The 19,318-nt window shown below is 44.7% G+C and overlaps 1 pseudogene; it reads left to right on the top strand.

The window, feature by feature from the left end:
- Positions 1-16,313: 16,313 nt before the first annotated feature.
- On the top strand, positions 16,314-16,382 carry LOC150057287 (U4 spliceosomal RNA; annotated as a pseudogene).
- Positions 16,383-19,318: the final 2,936 nt, after the last annotated feature.

The following is a 19,318-nucleotide window of genomic DNA, read 5'->3' as shown; positions in this document are numbered from 1 at the left end:
GTTTTCATCGAAGTGACTTTCTTTTCACATCTGTACATCATCAAACTCACATAATAATCACTGGGAAGAACACACTTGTAAACAAACATGCTCACCCTCTGAGATAATGTGTGTGTGTGTGTGTGTGTGTGTGTGTGTGTGTGTGTGTGTGTGTGTATGCTGGGCCTGAGGCTTGAATTTAGGGCTCAGGCACTGTCCCTGAGCTTTTGTTCTCAAGGCCAGTACTCTACAACTGAGCCACAGGTCTACTTCTGGCTTTTTCCATAGTTAATTGAAGATAAGGTCTCAAGGAGGGCCAGGAGTGTGGTCTAGGGATACAGTGCTTGCCTAGCATGCACGAAGCCCTAGGTTTGACTCCTTGGTACCACATACACAGAAAAAAACAGAAGTGGTGCTGTGGCTAAGTGATAAGAGTGCTAGCATTGAACAAAAGCTCAGAGACAGGGGCCGGGAGTTTGGCCTAGTGGTAGAGTGCTTGCCTAGCATGCATGAAGACCCGGGTTCGATTCCTTGGTACCATATACATAAAAAAAAAAAGCTGGAAGTGGTGTTGTGGCTCAAGTGGTAGAGCTCTAGCCTTGAGAAAGTCCAAGGAAAAGTGCTCAGGCCCTGAGTTCAAGCCCAGGACTGGCAAAAAAAAAAAAGTCTCATAGTATTGATGGTATTATAAGAAGATGTCTCAGTAATGAGAGGACAGAGAGGCCACATTCTGAGAGGTTGAATCGGAAGTCTTTATTAGAAGGCCAGCAACTGTAGGTGGACTCTTGTTGTAAAGACCTACAGCCCTACAAATACATTTAAGACTGTTAGAAAACTGAGTCTGGAGAGCCCGAGAGGAAAGAAAGAGCAGAAAAACAATGCAAACAGACAAGAACAGCTCCAATGGAAAGTTGAAGTGGGACCCCATGGTGGCTGGAGGAGAGCCAGGAGACAGGACAGAAGCAGGCAGGAGACATATGGCATAGGAATGGCACCTGAAATGGTGGCAGGGTCACAGGGGGTTGGAGAGTTGAGGAACAAGACTGGCAGGTCCAGTAATGCATTGTCCAAATCCTCATTCCTATCTCTAGGAATTCAATCATTACCTGGGAGGTAGGTCTACCTGCCTCCATCATGAAGACAAGATGGCTCCAATAATACCCTATCATCCACCATGGGGCCAACACGGCACCAGTTGGATTCAGCATCCCTAATTCAATGGACTTTATTGCCCAGGCCAGTTTCAAACTTTGATCCTCATATCTCAGCCTCCTGAATAGTTAGGATTATAATTGTGAGCCACCTGCACTGATCTCTGGGCACTTACAATTCAAAAAGCCAATGAGTGGGGACCGGGAGTTTGGCCTAGTGGTAAGAGTGCTTATCTAGTATGTGCAAAGACCCAAGTTCGATTCCTCAGTACCACATACATAGAAAAATACCAGAAGTGATGCTGTGGCTCAAAAAACAAAAACAAACACAAAAAACCAAGGACAGTGCCCAGGCTTTGAGCTCAAGCCCAGGACTGGCAAAGAAAAAAAAAAGCCAATGAGTAAAAACAGATCAGAAATGATCACCTAAGGGCGATGCCATAATGAAGCAGCAGGGGACAAATACTCAGACCACAGATTCACATTTACAGTTCCTCCCATTTCCTTTGGATCTCCTGTTGGTAGAAACTAACCAGAGCCTAAAGTAAAAGAATCCATTATTGAAACTAATATAAATCTTAGAGCAGAGTAAAAGGAGAGTAAATCCAGAGGTAACAAGTACAATAGTTTAAAAAAACAACGTATCCAAACTGGGTGCCATCTGCCAATCTTAGCTACTTAAGAGGCTGAGATCTGAGGATGCTGGCTCAAAGCCAGCCAGGCTGACAAATCCTTGAGACTTATTTACAATTAACCTGCAAAAAAAAAAAAAAAAAAAATAGAGCCAGAGGGGTGGCTAGAGCACTAGGAAAAAGCTAAAGAATTAAAGCCTGGAGGTCAGTACTCAGTTCTTTCATGCCCCTCCCAAGAAGGTTAATCCAAATAATGATAAAATATCACTCATGGAATAATAAATTTAGATTTAAGCAGAAATTTAAGAAAAATGAGAAGTTTCACATAGCAAGGATCAAGAGGGAAAAAAATCTGGGAGTAAACAAAGGAAGAGGTGACACTATTGAAAAAGAAATGTAAGCTGGGCGCAGTGGCTCATGCCTGTAATCCTAGCTACTCAGGAGGCTGAGATCTGACGATCTGGGTTCAAAGCCAGCCCAGGTGCTAAAGAACGTGAGACTCTTATCTCCAATTAATCACAAAAAAAAATGAGAAGTGGGGCTGTGACTCAAGGGATAGGGCAGTAGCCTTGAACCGAAGAGCTCAGAGACAGCGCCTAGGCCCAGAATTCAAGCCCCATGCCCCCCACTAAAAAAAAAAAAAAAGCCAGCCAGGCACTAAAGTACATGGGACCCTTATCTTCAATTAATCATTAGAAAACCAGAAGCAGCCCTGTGGCTCAAAGAGTAGTGTGGTAGCCTTAAGTTAAAGATTTAGGGAGAATCCCAGGCCCAGGGATAGGGTAGTAGCCTTGAGCTGAAGAGCCCAGGGACAGTGTCCAGGCCCAGACCGACAAAACAAAAAAGAAAAGAAAAGAAAAAGGAAAAAAAAGGAACTCATTACCTGACCTATGTAACTATAATCCTTCCAAACATCACCTTTATAATCAAATATTTTTAAAAATAAAATAAACTAGGGCGGGAATTTGGCCTAGTGGTAGAGTGCTTGCCTAGCATGCACAAAGACTGGGGTTCGATTCCTAGGTACCACATACATAAAAGTGGTACTGTGGCTCAAGGGGTAGAACTCTAGCCTTGAAAAAGCCCAAGGATAGTGCTCAGGCCCTGGGTTCAAGCCTCAGGATTGGCAAATAAATAAATAATCTTGTTAAATAAAAAAGAAAGAAAATCATTAAGTTTAAAATGAAATGGATAAATCTGGATTAAACTTATATCTTAGGTGGAACAGAGGTGGCTCAAATATGTACTGGTAACCAGGAGCGTGGCCTAGGGGTAGAGTGCTTGCCTATCATGCACGAAGACCCTGGTTCCATTTCATGGTACTACCTACACAGAAAAAAAAACAACCAGAAGTGGTGCTGTGGCTCAAGTGGTAAAGTGCTAGCCTTGGCCTTGAGGAATGCCCAAGGCTAGTACTCAGACCCTGAGTCCACGCCCAGGACTGGCAAAAAAAAAAAAAAATGAAGCTTCAAATCCAGTCCCCCCAAAAAAAGCCAGAACTGGAGCTTTGGCTTAAATGGTAGAACACCACCAATCTAAGGTACAGTGAGTGACCAGACCCTGAATTCAAGCCCCCTGACACATAAAAACCCATAACTCTTGTTAAAAACTATGTGAGAGAAGAGAGGGTCACATGTTAGAGCTGTTGCCTAGCAAACTCATGGCCCTGACTTCACTCCTCAGTACTGAGAAAGAAAGGTCACTAGAAGATGAATGAGAATTCCCCCAGCCTCGAAGCTTTCTCAAAAAAATCACAAGTCCTTGAAACTCAATCATGAAAAGAATGTCAGGATGCCTCAAAAAATGGGCAGTTTCACAAGGTCAATATTTTAGCAAGGATTTATTTTAGTATTACAAGGTTAATGTAGGGAAGGCTAGAAAAAGACAGTTCCTGCTCCTGTGTAGGAAATGAAAGTTAAAAATCATAATGGTGGCTCCTATTAGTAGCTTTTATACTTTTCAAAAAAAATGGGTTTTACTATATTATGATGAAGCAACATAAGTCAGATAAAAAGTACATTTTTTTCTTTTTTTTCCTTTCTTTCTTTTTTATTTATTTTTTTGTGCCAGTACAGGGCCTTGAATTCAGGGCCTAGGCACTGTCCCTGAGCTTCTCTTCTGCTCAAGGCTAGCACTCCACCACTTGAGCCACAGTGCTACTTCTGGATTTTTCCTTTTTTTTTTTTTTTTGCCAGTCATGGGGCTTGAACTCAGGGCCTAAGCACTGTCCTTGGACTTTTCTCAAGGCTACAGCTCTACCACTTGCGCCACAGCACCACTTCCAGCTTTTTTCTATGTGTGTGGTACCATGGAATCCAACCTGGACTTTCGCATATGCTAGGCAAGCACTCTACCACTAGGCCAAACTCCAGGCCCCAATACTTCTGGATTTTTTTTTTTTTTTAATTAGAGATAAGAGTCATACAATACAGACGTTCCTGTCTTGGATGGCCTCAAACTGTGTTCCTCAGATCTCAGCCTCATGATTACAGGCATGAACTACCAGCACCCAGCCAAGAGTACATCTCTTTTTGGACAGTGTCACCCTTTCCCTTACTCTCTCCCACTATTTCTCTCCTATCCCCATCCATAAGTTATACAGTTCATTTTCAACATTTTTATACTTTTTGAGCTAAGCAAGTACACAAGATCATGGAACATCTCCAAATCTATAGATACTGGTTCTGAGTGGATAACATAGTTGAAGCCTACTCAGAAATTCATATGATCTTCAGGACATCCTTTCACCAGACATGCCCTTAATTATCTTGTTCACAGTTCAAGAATGCCCAGATTTTTGTCATTTCAAGTAATAAAACAAATGTAAATAGACTTTTCTATAGCAACCTTGTAGTGTGTGTGTGTCCTAAGCACTGTCCATAGCTTTTTTTTTTTTTTTTTTTTTTGCTCAAGGACAGAGACTGTACCACTTGAGTAAAACCTCCACTTCTAGCTTTTTAATGGCTTGGATTTACCTACACCATGTGGATTCAAACTGTAATCCTCAAATTTCAGCCTCCTGAGTAGCTTGGATTGCAGATGTGAGCCATCAGCAACTGACATTAATTTTATAGTTTTTCTTTTATTTCCTGTAGCTGTACAAAGAGGTTCCAATTGAACCTGTCAGTGAAGGAATTACCTCTCCCCTCTTCTATCCAAAGACAGAATAGAAAGCATCAGGTGTGGCGCTGGGAGTTTGGCCTAGTGGTAGAGTGCTTGCCTAGCATGCATGAAGACCCTGGTTCGATTCCTTGGTACCACATACTTAGAAAAAGCCAGAAGTGGTGCTGAGACTCAAGTGGTGGAGCTCTAGCCTTGAGAAAGTCCAAGGACAGTGCTCAGGCCCTGAGCTCAAGCCCAGGACTGGCAAAAAAAAAAAAAAAAGAAAGCGTCAGGTGCATGCTAAGTGCTTGTCCACAGGAAGTCATTCTGACATTGGAACCCAGGCGACAATAATCCCCACCCTCCAGGTGGAACATTCATTCCACTCTGGCCCTGGGCCCCAAGATACCATAGCCCATTTTTTATTTTCTGTTTCTTTGGTGAGAGCTCTATGTAAGGTTACCCCAAAATCCAGTCCCTCTAAACCTCCAAACCTGCAGGAAGGTCTGTGCCCCTTGCTGGCAATAAACAATCTTTGTTGATGATTAACTCTGGCCTATTCCTTTTCTATTCTGTAACCTCTTCCCTGGTTCTCCCCGTTTCTCCCAAATCTACCCATCCCCTCAATTTCCCAGTTTCATCTTCATGGATACACAGGGATTATTATGACTGCATTCCCTCATCTTTCCTTTCCTCATTCATCTACCCTTTTCCCCTTAACCATACCACCCCTGACATCTCTCAAGTTCCAGCTTCCTAGTTATGGGAGCAGGGAAGGTGTGGCCACACTAAATGCAGATGTGACCTCAAAGATGCAAATTTGACCTCAAAGCCTCAGAACCTCCCTCGGTCCTCATGATGGGAAATCCAGGATATGACCTCAGAGAAGGGGAAGGTAACTGTCTCCAGAAGTGTCAGTTATCTATGTTAAGCAAGTACTGGGCAGGGGGCAATTATCTACGGCTGGCCTTCCTGGGTGGACCTTAAAATATGTATTTTTTCTTTCTTTTCTTATTATTATCTTTAAGTAGTATACAAAGGAGTTTCCATTTAACCAAGCAGTTTATAAGTACTGTGTATCTTGTTGGATGTCCCCCCTTTCAACATTCTCACACATTCCTCTCCTACACCACTCTTTCCAAACTCTACTTAATTTTTTTTTTTTTTTTTGCCAGTCCTGGGCTTGAGTTCAGGGCCTGGGCACTGTCCTTGGACTTTCTCAAGGCTAGAGTTCTACCACTTGAGCCTCAGCACCACTTCTGGCTTTTTTCTATGTATATGGTACCGAGGAATCGAACCTGGGTCTTTGTGCATGCTAGGCAAGCACTCTACCACTAGGCCAAACTCCCAGCCCTAAACTCTACTTAATTTTATAAGACAGACATTGGACTCTTTCTGTTCATGTGGTTCTGAGGAATTGAACCTAGAGTGCTAAGTAAGCACTTTACTACTTTACCACATTCCCAGCCCCAACTTCTGGCTTTCTGGGTTGCTTAATTGGAGAAAAAAAGACTAAGGAACTTGCCTGCCCAGGCTGGCTTTGAACTGAGATCCTCAGATCTTAGCCTCCTGGGTAGCTAGGATTACAGGTATAAGAAACCTGCAGCCAGCTCTATGTTTAGTTTTTGTAGTTTATTTCACATGCCTGCTCTGTGTTTCGTTTTTTGATGAATCTCTAAACTGCTTTCTATAGTGATTAGACAAGATTACATTCCTACCAATAGTGTAACTCTACTTCATTTTCCTCCACATCTGCCCCATCTGTTGTTTTTATTCTTTCTGTCTCTGAGATTTTGCGCACAATGCTAGTTCTCTACCACTTCAGCCTCAGTTCTACCTCTGGATTTTTTTTTTTTTTTAATTTAGTGGAGATAGGAATCTCACAGAATTTACTGCTCTGGCTGGCCTTGAGCTGAGATTCTCATCTCAGGCTTCAGAGTAGAATTACAGACATGAGCCACCAGCTTCTAACATTGTGTTCTGATGGGGAGATAGAATCTCTTTATTGTTTTTATTTGCATTTTTTTCTTTCCCTCTTTCTTCCCCCCCAACCCCACCCTATGGGTCATGGGGTCTGAACTCTGGGCCTGGATGCTGTCTCTGAGTTCTTCAGTTCAAGGCTGCCACCCTACCCCTTGAGTCACAGACCTACACCCCCCCGCCCCCTTTTCAGGGCTTGAACTCTGAGCCTGGGCACTGTCCTGAGGCTCTTCAGCTCAAGGCTACCCTCCTACCCTTTGAGCCAAGCTCCACTTCCCATTTTCTAGAGGTTAATTGGAGATAAGAGTCTCAGTTCCTTTTGTGCCCGGGCTGACTTTGAACCTTGATCCTCAGATCTCAGCCTCCTGAGTAGCTAGGATTACAGCAATGAGCCACCACGCCTGGCCTATTTTTAGTTTTCATAATTACCTTTTTTTCCTCGCCCAAAGAAAGAAAAGAAGGAAGAAAGGAAGGAAGGAACAAGAAAACAAAGGGAGGGAGGGAGGAAGGGACGGAGGGAAGGAAGGAAGGAAGGAAGGAAGGAAGGAAGGAAGGAAGGAAGGAAGGAAGGAAGGGAAAAGAGAGAAAAAGAGATTAAGAAAGAAAGAGAAAGAGAGAGAGAGAGAGGGAGGGTGGGAGAGAGGGAGGGAGGGAGAAAGAGAGAGAGAAAGGAGGGACAAAAGGAAGGAGGAAAGAAAGAGAGACAGAAAAGCCAGTCAGGGCCAGTGGCTCATACAATAAAAGATTCAAAAGACTCTTACCTTCGGGCCAGGGGTTTGACCTGGTGGTAGAATGCTTGCCTAGCATTCACCAAGACATGGGTTCAATTCTATGTATGTACCACATACATAGAAAAAGCCAGAAGTGGTGCTGTGGCTCATGTAGTAGAGCTTTAGCATTGAGAAAGCCCAAGGACTACGCTCAGGCCCTAAGTTCAAGCCCAGGACTGGCAAAAAAAAAAAAAAAAAAAAAAAAAAAAAAGAAGACTCTTACCTTAATCAGCAAAGAAGCTGGAAGTAGAGTTGTGAAGTGGTAGAGCACTGCCTTTGAGCAAAAAAACTCAGAGACAGTGCCCAAGTCCTAAGCTCAAACTCCAGGAGTGGCACAACATAAAAACAACAACGACAAAAAAACCCAAAAAACATGTGCGGATGGGCTGTGAAAGTGGCTTAGTGGTGAAGTGTTTGTCTAGCATGCATGGAACCCTGGGTTCAATTCCTCAGAACCACATAAAGAGAAAAAGCTGGAATCTTGACTTACACAGAAGAAAATATTTTTTGTTTCCTTAATTCCTTTCCCAAGTCTTCCTTTACTAACTTTCCTCTTTACATTTCCTTCCTGATTGTTCCTAAATTGGTATTATCAGGAATAACTCTTAGACATATGGATTTGAACCCAAATCTGATGAGCTGAAGAGCTCAGGGACAGCCCCAAGGACCAGAGTTCAAGCCTCACAACCCACAATAAAAAAAAAATTGCCTCAGTTGCCTCAAGGCAAATCACTGTGACTGTACTCAGAGGCTGTAAAGGCAGAGCAGTTTGTAGGTTAGGCTTACATCACAACTTCCAACATAAAGACGTTTAAGATTTACATTAATTACAATTATACTAAAAAAAAAAACAAATAATCTTGATCCCATGATCACAGGTTTTAACATATTACAATGAGATTGCTTTGAATGTGTTCACATGCACAAAACTGTGCATAAGTTTTAAGCCCTGCTTAGGTTTGTTTTGTTTTGTTTATTTTTATTTTTGCCAGTCCCGGACTTAGCATAGGCTTAGGGCCTGAGCACTAAACTTGGGTTTTCTCAAGGCTGGAACTATACAACTTGGGCCACAGTACCACTGCTGGCTTTTTTTTTTTTTTTTTTTTTTTTCTAGTCTGGGCTTAAGCTCAGGGCCTGAGCACTGTTCTTGGGTTTTCTCAAAGCTAGTGTTCTACCACTTGAGCCTCAGCACCACTTCCAGCTTTGTTCTATGTATGTGGTACCAAGGAATTGAACATGGGTCTTTGTACATGCTAGGCAAGCACTCTACGACTAGGCCAAAAACGGCCCCTAGCTTTTTTTCTATGTATGTGGTACCCAGGAATGGAACTCACCATAGGCCAAACTCCCAGCCTGTGTTTTGTTTTTGTCTTTTGTTTTGTTTTGTTTTGCCACTCCTGGGGCATTTTCCTTAGGCTTTCTCAAGACTAGAGCTCTGCCATTTGAGTCACAGTTCCACTTCCAGATTTTTCTATGTATGTGTTACCAAAGAATGGAACCTGGGTCTTCATGCATGCTAGGCAAGCACACTTACCACTCGGCCAAACTCCTGGCCTTTTGTTTGTGTTTTTTTTTTTTTTTTCTTTTTTTTTTGGTGAGCTCTTCAGATCAAGGCTAGTGCTTTATCACTTTGAACCACAGTGCCACTTCTGGTTTCCTGGTGGTTAATGGGAGTCTTACAGACTTTTGTGCCTGGGCTGGCTGTACACCACAATCCTCAGATCTCAGCCTCCTGAGTGAGTTGTAGGATCCACCAGCATCCAGCACCTGCTTACGTTTTTTTTGTTGTTGTTGTTTTTTGCCAGTCCTGGGCTTGAGCTCAGGGCCTGAGCACTGTCCTTGGACTTTCTCAAGGCCAGAGCTCTACCACTTGAGCCTCAGCACCACTTCTGGCTTTTTTCTATGTATGTGGTACTGAGGAATTGAACCAGGGTCTTCATGCATGCTAGGCAAGCACTCTACCACTAGGCCAAATTCCCGGCCCCCTGCTTACGTTTTTAAAAATGAAAATCAGCTGAAGATTTTCTGGGATTCCAGCGGCAAAATACATTTTTGCCCACTGTATGATAGAACCATATGGTCATTGCTAGAAAACAAACAGGAAACACCAAACAAATACAAGGCAAAACTCACAACACAAATTTTTTGACAATAATACATAGAATTTCTTACTGATAACTAAGGCCTAGATAGCCCAGAACAGAATGTGTTTAAACATCTTTGCTAACAAGGCACATTAAATGGTTTGGACCTCTGTTTCCAGGGCCTGTGAAGAGGCAGCAACTCTGTTAGCAAGCCATATTAGAATATGAATTGATCATTGAATGCCTTTTAAATGAGTAAAGGCGTAGTAAGCTTTGGGTGAGGGTCAGGTGAGGCTAAACCCTTAAAACACCACATGGCCAAGTTCCGAACAAGTTATGATAGTAAGAAAAGTTGGTGGAGCTTTATTGAGTAAGCAAGACAAACAAGCAAAAGGAAGAGCATGCTATAACAGAATGTGGGTGCTCTCAAAGAAAGATAGTTTTAAATGATCTCTAATCTATAGGTCATGAGGGGAAGAGAGAGAGAGAGAGAGACAGAGAGAGAGAGAGAGAGAGAGAGAGAGAGAGAGAGAGAGAGAGAGAGAGAGAGAGAGAGAGAGAGAGGGAGAGAGAGAGGGAGGAAGGGAAAGAGAGAAGTTGAGATTGAACTACAAGGAAAGGGTTCTAGCCTTGAGAAAACCCAAGGACAGTGCTCAGTCCCTGAGCTCAAGCCCAGGACTAGCAAAATAAATAGATAAATTAAAAAGCTGGGCACTGGGGCCGGGAGTTTGGCCTAAAGCCAGAAGTGGTGCTGAGGCTCAAGTGGTAGACCTCTAGCCTTGAGAAAGTCCAAGGGCAGTGCTCAGGCTCTGAGCCCAAGTCCAGGACTGGCAAAAAAAAAAAAAAAGTCTGGCACTGGTGGCTCATTCCTGTAATCCTGCCTTTTCAGGAGACTGAGATCTGAGGATCACTTTTCAAAGCCAGCCCAGGCACTAAAGAACATGAGAATCTTATCTCCAATTAACCACTAGAAAACCAGAAGTAGGGGCCAGGAGTTTGGCCTAGTGGTAGAGTGCTTGTCTAGCATGCACGAAGACCCAGGTTTGATTCCTCGGTACCACATACATAGAAAAAAGCCAGAAGTGGTGCTGAGGCTCAAGTGGTAGAGTTCTAGCCTTGAGAAAGTCCAAGGACAGTGCTCAGGCCCTGAGCTCAAGCCCAGGACTGGCAAAACAAACAAACAAACAAACAAACAAAACAAAAACAGAAGTGGTGCTGTGGCTCAAGTGGCAGACTGCTAGTCTTGAGCAAAAACTGTCCAAGGACAGTGCCCAGGCCCTGAGTTCAAGCCCCAGGACTGGAAAAAAAAAAAAAGAAAAAGAAGAGATTCCTTTCTACCTGCAGGGCCTCTTCTAGAGTGAGTGTGTGATTGTCAGATTCCCCAATTTAGGCATCCACTAAATGGGGAAATGACCAGCCAAGGAGGCATAGGAACCCATTGATATAGCACCATGTGTAGAGAGAGAACAGGGCTCAGAGCAGATACTTACCAGACGTAGAGGGGAAGGAAGACATTTACCAGGTGAAGAGAGAAGAGAGTGTGGTGGATCTGTAGCCAGCAATGGTGAAGGTGACTCACTTACCAAATGTAGAGCAGGGATGGCATGGTAGATGCACAGCCAGCAATGATAAAGGGGAGAAGTCCAAGGTTGGATTCCTCTGGCCTCCAGCAGCTTGGTTGGAGGAGGGGCAATCAAGGAGGCAAACTGATGCTCTGGGAGAGGAGGAAATCCAGAACTCCTGACACTGTAGTGGGGTCAGGAGATGGACGGACTATGAGACCTCAAGAACATGATTGGGAGGTTAAAAGTTTACTGAGCAGAGAAAGAACTGATGTGCCAGGACTACAGCTGTAAGTTGGGATCTCAGAATGCAGCATTAAGTAACAAAAAGCGGGTGAGGGGTGTACCCCCAAAGGGAGGGGGGTGGTTATGTATTAAATGGAATCTTTCCAACTCACCTATATTATGTAGACTAAATACAGAAGCAGAATACAGAAACAAAATATCTGGTTGTCAGCAAGAATGGAGGTGCCAATCTTACTTTTCACAATTGGCTCCCCACAAACTATATCCAGTACTTGGTTTTCCTTAGGGCTGTCACAAGTCTGTCTAATGGTTATTTCCATGGCATCCCAGCATTATCATGGCTCTAGCCCTGGCTCTTCCAGCACTATCATGGCTCCTTTTATGCTGAGTGCCTCATTTCAACACAGTCCCCTCCCCTGTCTTTGGCACTAGATGTAAGGTTTGCCAAAAGGAAACCAACCACATGGTTTAGTCAGAAAAGTTTATGTGGGGGAGAGCAAACTGATGGCCCACACAAGATGGAGGCATGTGAAGAAAGAGGAGAAGAACGAAAAAAGGAAAAAATGGGAGGACATATTGAGCCAGATTATATAGAGAAAAGCAGGAGGCAGGACTAGAGTAGATGGGGAAGCGGGAACCCCTCCCTGTTCAAGGGAGGAGTGACCAGGGCAACTCAGGAAATGACTTCAGCCGACAGGAAATGACTTCTGCAGACAGGAAATGACTCCAGAGTATGGGGTCCTTTGCTGACACACAGTTATGTGATTACTGGTTTCAGAGAGATGAAGAGGAAGGGAGGAAGGGCTGTTCTCCTTGGCAGACCTAACCATAAGCATCTCAGAGGGACAGGCGAGGTGGGTCACCCCTGTAATCCTAGCAACTCAGGAGGCTGAGATTTTAAGATCATGGTCCAAATCCCACACTGGCACTAAAGACCATGAGACTCTTATCTCCAATTAACCCCTAGAAAACTCGAGAAGTGGCACTGTGGCTCCAGGGGTAGGCTGTTAACCTTGAGCTGAAGAGCTCAGGGACAGCGCCCAGGCCCTGGGGTATGGCAGTAGCCTTGAGCTGAAGACAGGGACAGCACCCAGGCCCAGTGTCTAAGCCCCACAACCACCACCACCACCAACAACAACAAATATGTCTCAGAGGGATTTTTTTCTGCCTGGACTGGCTCAAACTGTGATTCTTTTTTTTTTAAATCAAATGAGCCTTTTCCACAAACCTCTCTTTTTCTGATTAAATAAGTAAATAACCTCTTTCTGGACCTCATTCATCAGAGAGTTGTCAAGATTTGGGGGAAGCAGAACTATGGCTTTAGTAGTACTATGTTGGCCTTGAGTAAAAAAAGCTCTGAATTAGCAGTCATGCCCCAAGTTTTATATATATATATATATATATATATATATATATATATATATATATATATATAGAGAGAGAGAGAGAGAGAGAGAGAGAGAGAGAGAGAGAGAGAGAGAGAGAGAGATTGTGGCTGATAAGGTATGGAAAAGATACCTAGCCTCATTCACCATCAGAGAAAATGAAATCAAACCATAAGGGATGCTAGCTTAGTGGCAGAATACAAGTTCAGCATGTCTGACACCCTGATCAGTTCAGTCTCTATCCCCACCCCCCACAACCATAGAGATAAAAATTCCCCATCTAGGGGCTAGGAGTTTGGCCTAGTGGTAGAGTGCTTGCCTAGCATGCACGAAGACCCGGGTTCGATTCCTGGTACCACATACTTAGAAAAAGCCAGAAGTGGTGCTGAGGCTCAAGTGGTAGAGTTCTAGCCTTGAGAAAAATCCAAGGATAGTGCTCAAGCCCTGAGCTTAAGCCCAAGACTAGCAAAAAAAAAAAATCCCCATCTAATAGGATAAGTACTACTACTAAAAACAAAAACAAAAAAAAGTAAGTTGAAGCTGGGCACTGGTGGCTCAAACCTGTAACACTAGCTCTTCAGAGAGTCCCAGGCAGAAAAATCCCTGTGAGACTCTTATTTCCAATTAAGCACCAGAAAGCTGGAAGTGGCATAGTGGCTCAAAGTGCTAGAGTGCTAGCTTTGAGAAAAAAGAGCTTAAGGACAGCACCCAGGTCCTGAGTTCAAGTCCTATGAGATCAACAAAAACAACAACAAAAAAAATTGAGTGTGGGGCGGCGGGTTTAGCCTAGTAGTAGAGTGCTTGCCTAGCATGCACGAAGACTCAGGTTTGATTCCTCAGTACCACATATATAGAAAAACGCCAGAAATGGTGCTGTGGCTCAAGTGGTAGAGCTCTAGCTTTGAGAAAGCCCAAGGACAGTGCCCAGCCCCTGAGTTCAAAGCCCAGGACTGGCAAAAAAAAAAAAAAAAGTTGAGTGTGATGACTCACATTCATAATCCTATGAGGAAGGTAGAGATGAGAGGGAGGCTTTTGGTTTGATGTTAGCTCAGGCACAAAGTTCAAGAAATACAATCTCAACAGAAAAATGGGCATGTTGCTTCATGCCTGAGGTCTACCATAGGAATAAGTACATCAACTTGAAAGTGCCTCAGCAAGGCAAAGTTCACTTCTGCAGAAGGGTGTATACTACTTACAATATGGTGAACAACAACACAGAGCAGGTATGCAGCTCTCCACGGCAGTGGCCCTGACTCCCTACTTGAATTGACCTAGCTCAATCTTCAATAGGATGTGTCCTAATTAACAGGAACAGGATGCCTTAATTAATAGGAAAACAATACAACTAATATTCAATAAGCTGTAACAGAAGTTCTTATAAAGTGTAACAGGTATAGGATGTAATCAACAATGACCAAGTCACCTGGCCAAAGCAAGATCTTTTCAAGAATAACAATTCTCGGGCCGGGAGTTTAGCCTAGTGGTTAAAGTGTTTGCCTAGCATGTGCGAAGACCCGGGTTCGATTCCTTGGTACCACATACATACAAAAAAGCTGGAAGTGGTGCTGAGGCTCAAGTGGTAGAGCTCTAACCTTGAGAAAGTCCAAGGACAGTGCTCAGGCTCTGAGCTCAAGCCCAGGACTGTCAAAAAAAAAAAAAAAAAAAAAAGAATAACAATTCTCAGAAGACCGACAAAGGAAGCAACCACTTTATTTTTTCCTTGGACTTTCTCAAGGATAGAACTCTACTACTTGAGCCTCAGCACCACTTCTGGCTTTTTCTATATATGTGGTACCAAGGAACCAAACCCGGGTCTTCGTTCATGCTAGGCAAGTACTTTACCCACTAGGCCAAACTCCCAGCTCAGAAGCAATTACTTTGAAAGGAAAGGTTTTCCTCACAATCCAGCTTCATGGGAACTATAAATAGAAGGATTGTGGCCCAGACCAGCCCAAGCAAATGGGGGAATCTGTCTGAAAACAAGCACAACCAAAAGCAAAACAAAGAAAGAAGAAAGAAAGAAGAAGAAAGAAAAGAAGACAGGAAGAGAAAGAGAAATGAGACAGATAACTTCATTTTTTTTTTTTTTTGCCAGTCCTGGGCTTGAGCTCAGGGCCTGAGCACTGTCCTTGGACTTTCTCAAGGCCAGAGCTCTACCACTTGAGCCTCAGCACTTCCGGCTTTTTTTCTATGTATGTGGTACCGAGGAATCGAACCTGGGTCTTCATGCATGCTAGGCAAGCACTTTATCCACTAGGCCAAACTCCCGGCCCCAACTTCATTCATTTTTATTAATTTAATTATTGATTAATTTTATTTCTAGAGCCAACTTTCAATGGCTCCCAGTGACCAAATAACTTCAGCAGATGGGTGGAATTGGGAGAAACAAGGGAGAATGATGCAACTGGTGACACTGATCGAAATATATATTTATAATTTGACATGTTGAATTAAAACTCATTTTTAGTTCTGCTACTTAAAGATATTTTTTAAAGATGTTTAATAATAAGGAATGGACAGGCACCCACAGTGGCTCATGCTTGAACGCAGGAGGCTGAGATGCGGCAATCAAGGACTGAAACCAGCCAGAGCAAGAAAGTCCTTGAGGTTGTTATCTCTAATTAACACCAAAAAGCTGGAAGTAGAGCTACAGCTCAAGTGGTAGACTGCTAGCCTTTCATGAAAAAGCTAAGAGGACAGCACATAGACTGCACGGGCAATCTTTTCTTCTTTCAATATACTCTCCCTCTGCTGACCAAACCCAGCATTGCACCAACTAGAAAAAAAAAATACACCATCCATATCCATTTTCACATAGCAAGAAAGCATGAACTTGGAGCTCTTATTGATACACACAGTGGTATTAGCTGGATCTAGCCATTACAGATGTTCCCATCAACATTAAACTTTCTTTTGTTGTTGCTGATGTCTTGTGCCAACGCTGAGGCTTGAACTTAGGATCTTGTGCTTTTGTGTGGATTTTTTCCCCCCTCATGGCTGGTGCTAAACCAAGTGATCTAAACTCTACTTCCAGCCATTTTGTGATAAGTCTTAGGAATTTTTCTGTCTTGGCCAATCTTATGAGTCAGTCCTCAGATCTCAGCCTCCTGAGTAGCTGAGGTTCTAGGGGTGAGCCACCAGTTCTCTTCTAGGGGCTTTCTTATCCACTGGAGTTTGCTCTTATACTCAATTCAAACAATTCTTTTCAAGTCTTGGATAAAGAAAATGTACCTGGGTACCAGTGGCTCACACCTATAGTCCTAGTTATTGTAGAAACACAGATCTGATGAAAGAAGTTCAAAGCCACCCTGGGTACGAAAGTCTGAGACTCTTACCTCTAATTAGCCAATGACAACTCCAGAACTGGAACTATGGCTCAAGTAATACAGTGCTAGCTAGCCTTAAGCAAAAAGCTTAAGGAGAGCTTTGCATAGTGGCAATATCATAGCCAGTGAAGTTTATCTGAGGTGCTATTATTGTTAATTGAAAAAGCTTATGGACAATGCTCAGACCCTGAGTTCAAGCCCCGGTACTAGCATACACACAAAAACAAAAAGCTTGTATGTATGTATGTATGTACTAGGGTTTGAACCCAGAGCCCTGTGTTCTTTGATTTCTCCCTCTGCTCAAGGCTGATGCTGTATCACAGCTACATTTCTAGTTTTTTGTCACTAATGGGAGATAAGTATCTTTTGGTTTGTCTTCCCATACTTCCTTAGAACCTTACTTCTTAGGTCTCAGCCTTCTGAGTAACTAAAATTACAGACATGAACCATCAGAGCCCTACTTTCTTCCTTTCTGTTCTTTTTTCTTTCTCTCTTTCCTTCTCTTTATCTCTCTTCCTGCTTTCTTCTTTCATGTGCTACTACTGGGCTCAGGGTCTGGGTGCTGAGCCTTAGCTTTTTCACTCATGGCTGGCAATCTACCACTTGAGTCAGCTCCACTTTCAACATTTTGCTGGTTAATTGGAAGTCTCACAGACTTTCCTGCTAGGGCTATGAAACTCAATCCTTAGATATCCGCCTTCTGAGTATCTAGGCCCTAACACAAGTCAGCTTTCTGTTATGTCCTACTCTGATTCTTTGGTCTAACAGACTCAGCCCACCAAAGGTCCTTAGGGGATTTGGCTCCCTTGATCTTGGACTTTGCAGCCTACAGAACAATTAGACATTTTTTTTTTTTTTGTCAGTTGTGGGGGTTGAACTCTGGGCATGGGCGCTGTCCTGAGCTGTTCAGCTCAAGGGTACCACCTGACTCTGAGCCAAGTGCCACTTCCTAGCCAAATAAATTTCTATAGTTAATAACTTACTGTTTGTGCTATTCTAATATAGCAGTGGAAACTCAAATTACACCAGCTTACTGGTGACAACTGCTACTGACAAATGACCTTACTACACTAGTCGCTGGGAAAACTATTTTTTTTTTTTTTTTTGCTGGGCATCCGTGCTGTCCCTGAGCTTCTGTTGCTCCAGGTATGCTTTACTACTTGAGACAGAGTGCCACTTCTAAGGTTTTTGATTGTTTTTGTTTTGGGTTGATCCTGGGGCTTGAACTCAAGGCCTGGCTGCTATCCGAGTTCTTTTGCTCAAGGCTAGCTTGCTACCACTTCCAGCCACAGTGCCACTCACTTCTGGCTTTTTTGAGTAGCTTACTGGAGAGTCTACAGTTTCCTGCCCTGGATCATCAAATCTCAGTTTCCTAAGTAGCTAGAATTACAGGCATGCTCCACTGAGGCCTGGCTGTCTTTCAATTTTTATTTTAAAATACGAATGCCATAAATTTGTGGAAAATATAGGGCTCCAGAAAAGTGTACGACTTTTGGCCACTGAGTCTAACATTTTAAGTGGTTTCTGTAAAGCCTTAGCCTAGAAAATTATCGTGCCTCTGACTTTGAATTTACATGTTTACTGGGAAGATAGATCCTAATGATCTGAGATGGACAAAATCCAGAGGTAAAGTTAAAGGTGACAAAAGTTTTATTAGTCAGGCCTCAGTACCACTGTGCTCTCCCAGATCTCTCCCTTCTCCTCTTGGAAGCTCCCCACGCCTGTATCTGCTCCCCACTCCCTTTCCACAGCCCCTCATGAGTGGAGGTGACATCGGCAGTGGCTGGGCTTTCTGCCCCTCTAGTTCTCACAAGAGTATACTTGCAATGTACAGCTTATTAAAATGCTGATATTGCTTATTTCCAACAAGTAATGGACTAGTTTTTTCTAAAAAAAACAAACGGTTGTCTAGCTAGGCACTGGTGTCTCATGCCTGTAATTCCAACTAAACATGAGGTCTGAGGATAGCAGATCAAACTAGCCAGGGTAAGAAAGTCCGTAACTCCAAAAAGCTGAAAGGAGAGATATGGCTCAAGTAGGGCTAGAAGTAGAGGTATGGTAGCGTGCAGCGGAGTGGAATGGGCTAATAGGCACCAGATTGCCAATACTGGAAAGGTCCATGAGAAAACACAGCATTATATAGTGTGGGTCTTTCGTCTTCTATTTTCACACATGGTACAGCAATTCCGATTCATCAACTTTGATTCGGCTCAACCCGTTCAAGCTGCCATCCCAGCCAACACCGCCAGGGCGAGACGCCGAGGCAGCACTTCCAGCTTCCCGTGGCCTTGGAGATCGCCAGCAGGATCTCTGCCCCTGGACGAGGCTGAGGACTTCGGCCTCCCTCCCCGGGTCCCGGCGCCATCGGCAGCGGGCTGGGCTCTCAGGGCCTCAGCGAGCGGGCGCCGCGCTGCGAAGGGGCGGGCGGCGGGACGCGGCCTTCCTCGGCCGCCGACGACCCGGACGTGGCCGCTGGCGAGGACCAGCGGCCGGGCGGCGAGGCGGCGCCCGGGGCGCCCCGGCTTCCCCGGGACGCGAACCCCGCGCCTGGGGGCCCGCGCTCCTCCATCTTGCTCCGTGTCGGCGCGGAGAGGCGTCGGCCCCCCCTCGGTCCCGCGCCCCGCACGCCGGAAGCGGGGGGCCGACCTCTGGGTCAACTGCAGAGCCCAGGAGAGGCTCCTCGGGGCGAGCTTCCGGCCCCCCAGGACTGGTTTCTGAACGGGCCCCAAGTTCCAGCAGCAGTTCCGACAAAATGGAGGACGTCGTCGCCTCCGGCTGCAGCCTCGGCGGGAGGTGGGGACGGCTAGTTCCCCACGGGGCGAGGCGAGGCGAGGGCGGGAGCGCCCGGGAACCCATTGTGGCCGCGGCCCCGACCGCCCCCTCGGCCTCGCTGCAGCCCGGGCCGGGCTTCGGCCCTCGCGGGGCGCTGCCTGGGACTGGACAGGGAGGACGCTGGGCCATCGAGGCCTCGACTCTCCTCGAGCGGCGTCGTTGGCAGCGGCCGAGCTGGACACCTAGGCCCGAGGCTCTGGCTCACTCAGGAGGTCCACGCCCAGGAAGCTCTCAACTCCCGTGACAGACCGAGATCTGCGCGGTGGTCG

The sequence above is a fragment of the Megascapheus bottae genome, chromosome 11 (genome assembly GCF_031878675.1).
Source record: "Megascapheus bottae isolate mThoBot1 chromosome 11, mThoBot2.hap1, whole genome shotgun sequence".
NCBI classification, from domain to species: domain Eukaryota; kingdom Metazoa; phylum Chordata; class Mammalia; order Rodentia; family Geomyidae; genus Megascapheus; species Megascapheus bottae.
Note: the sequence above shows the minus strand (reverse complement) of the source record. Positions and strands in the feature narration are given on the sequence as shown.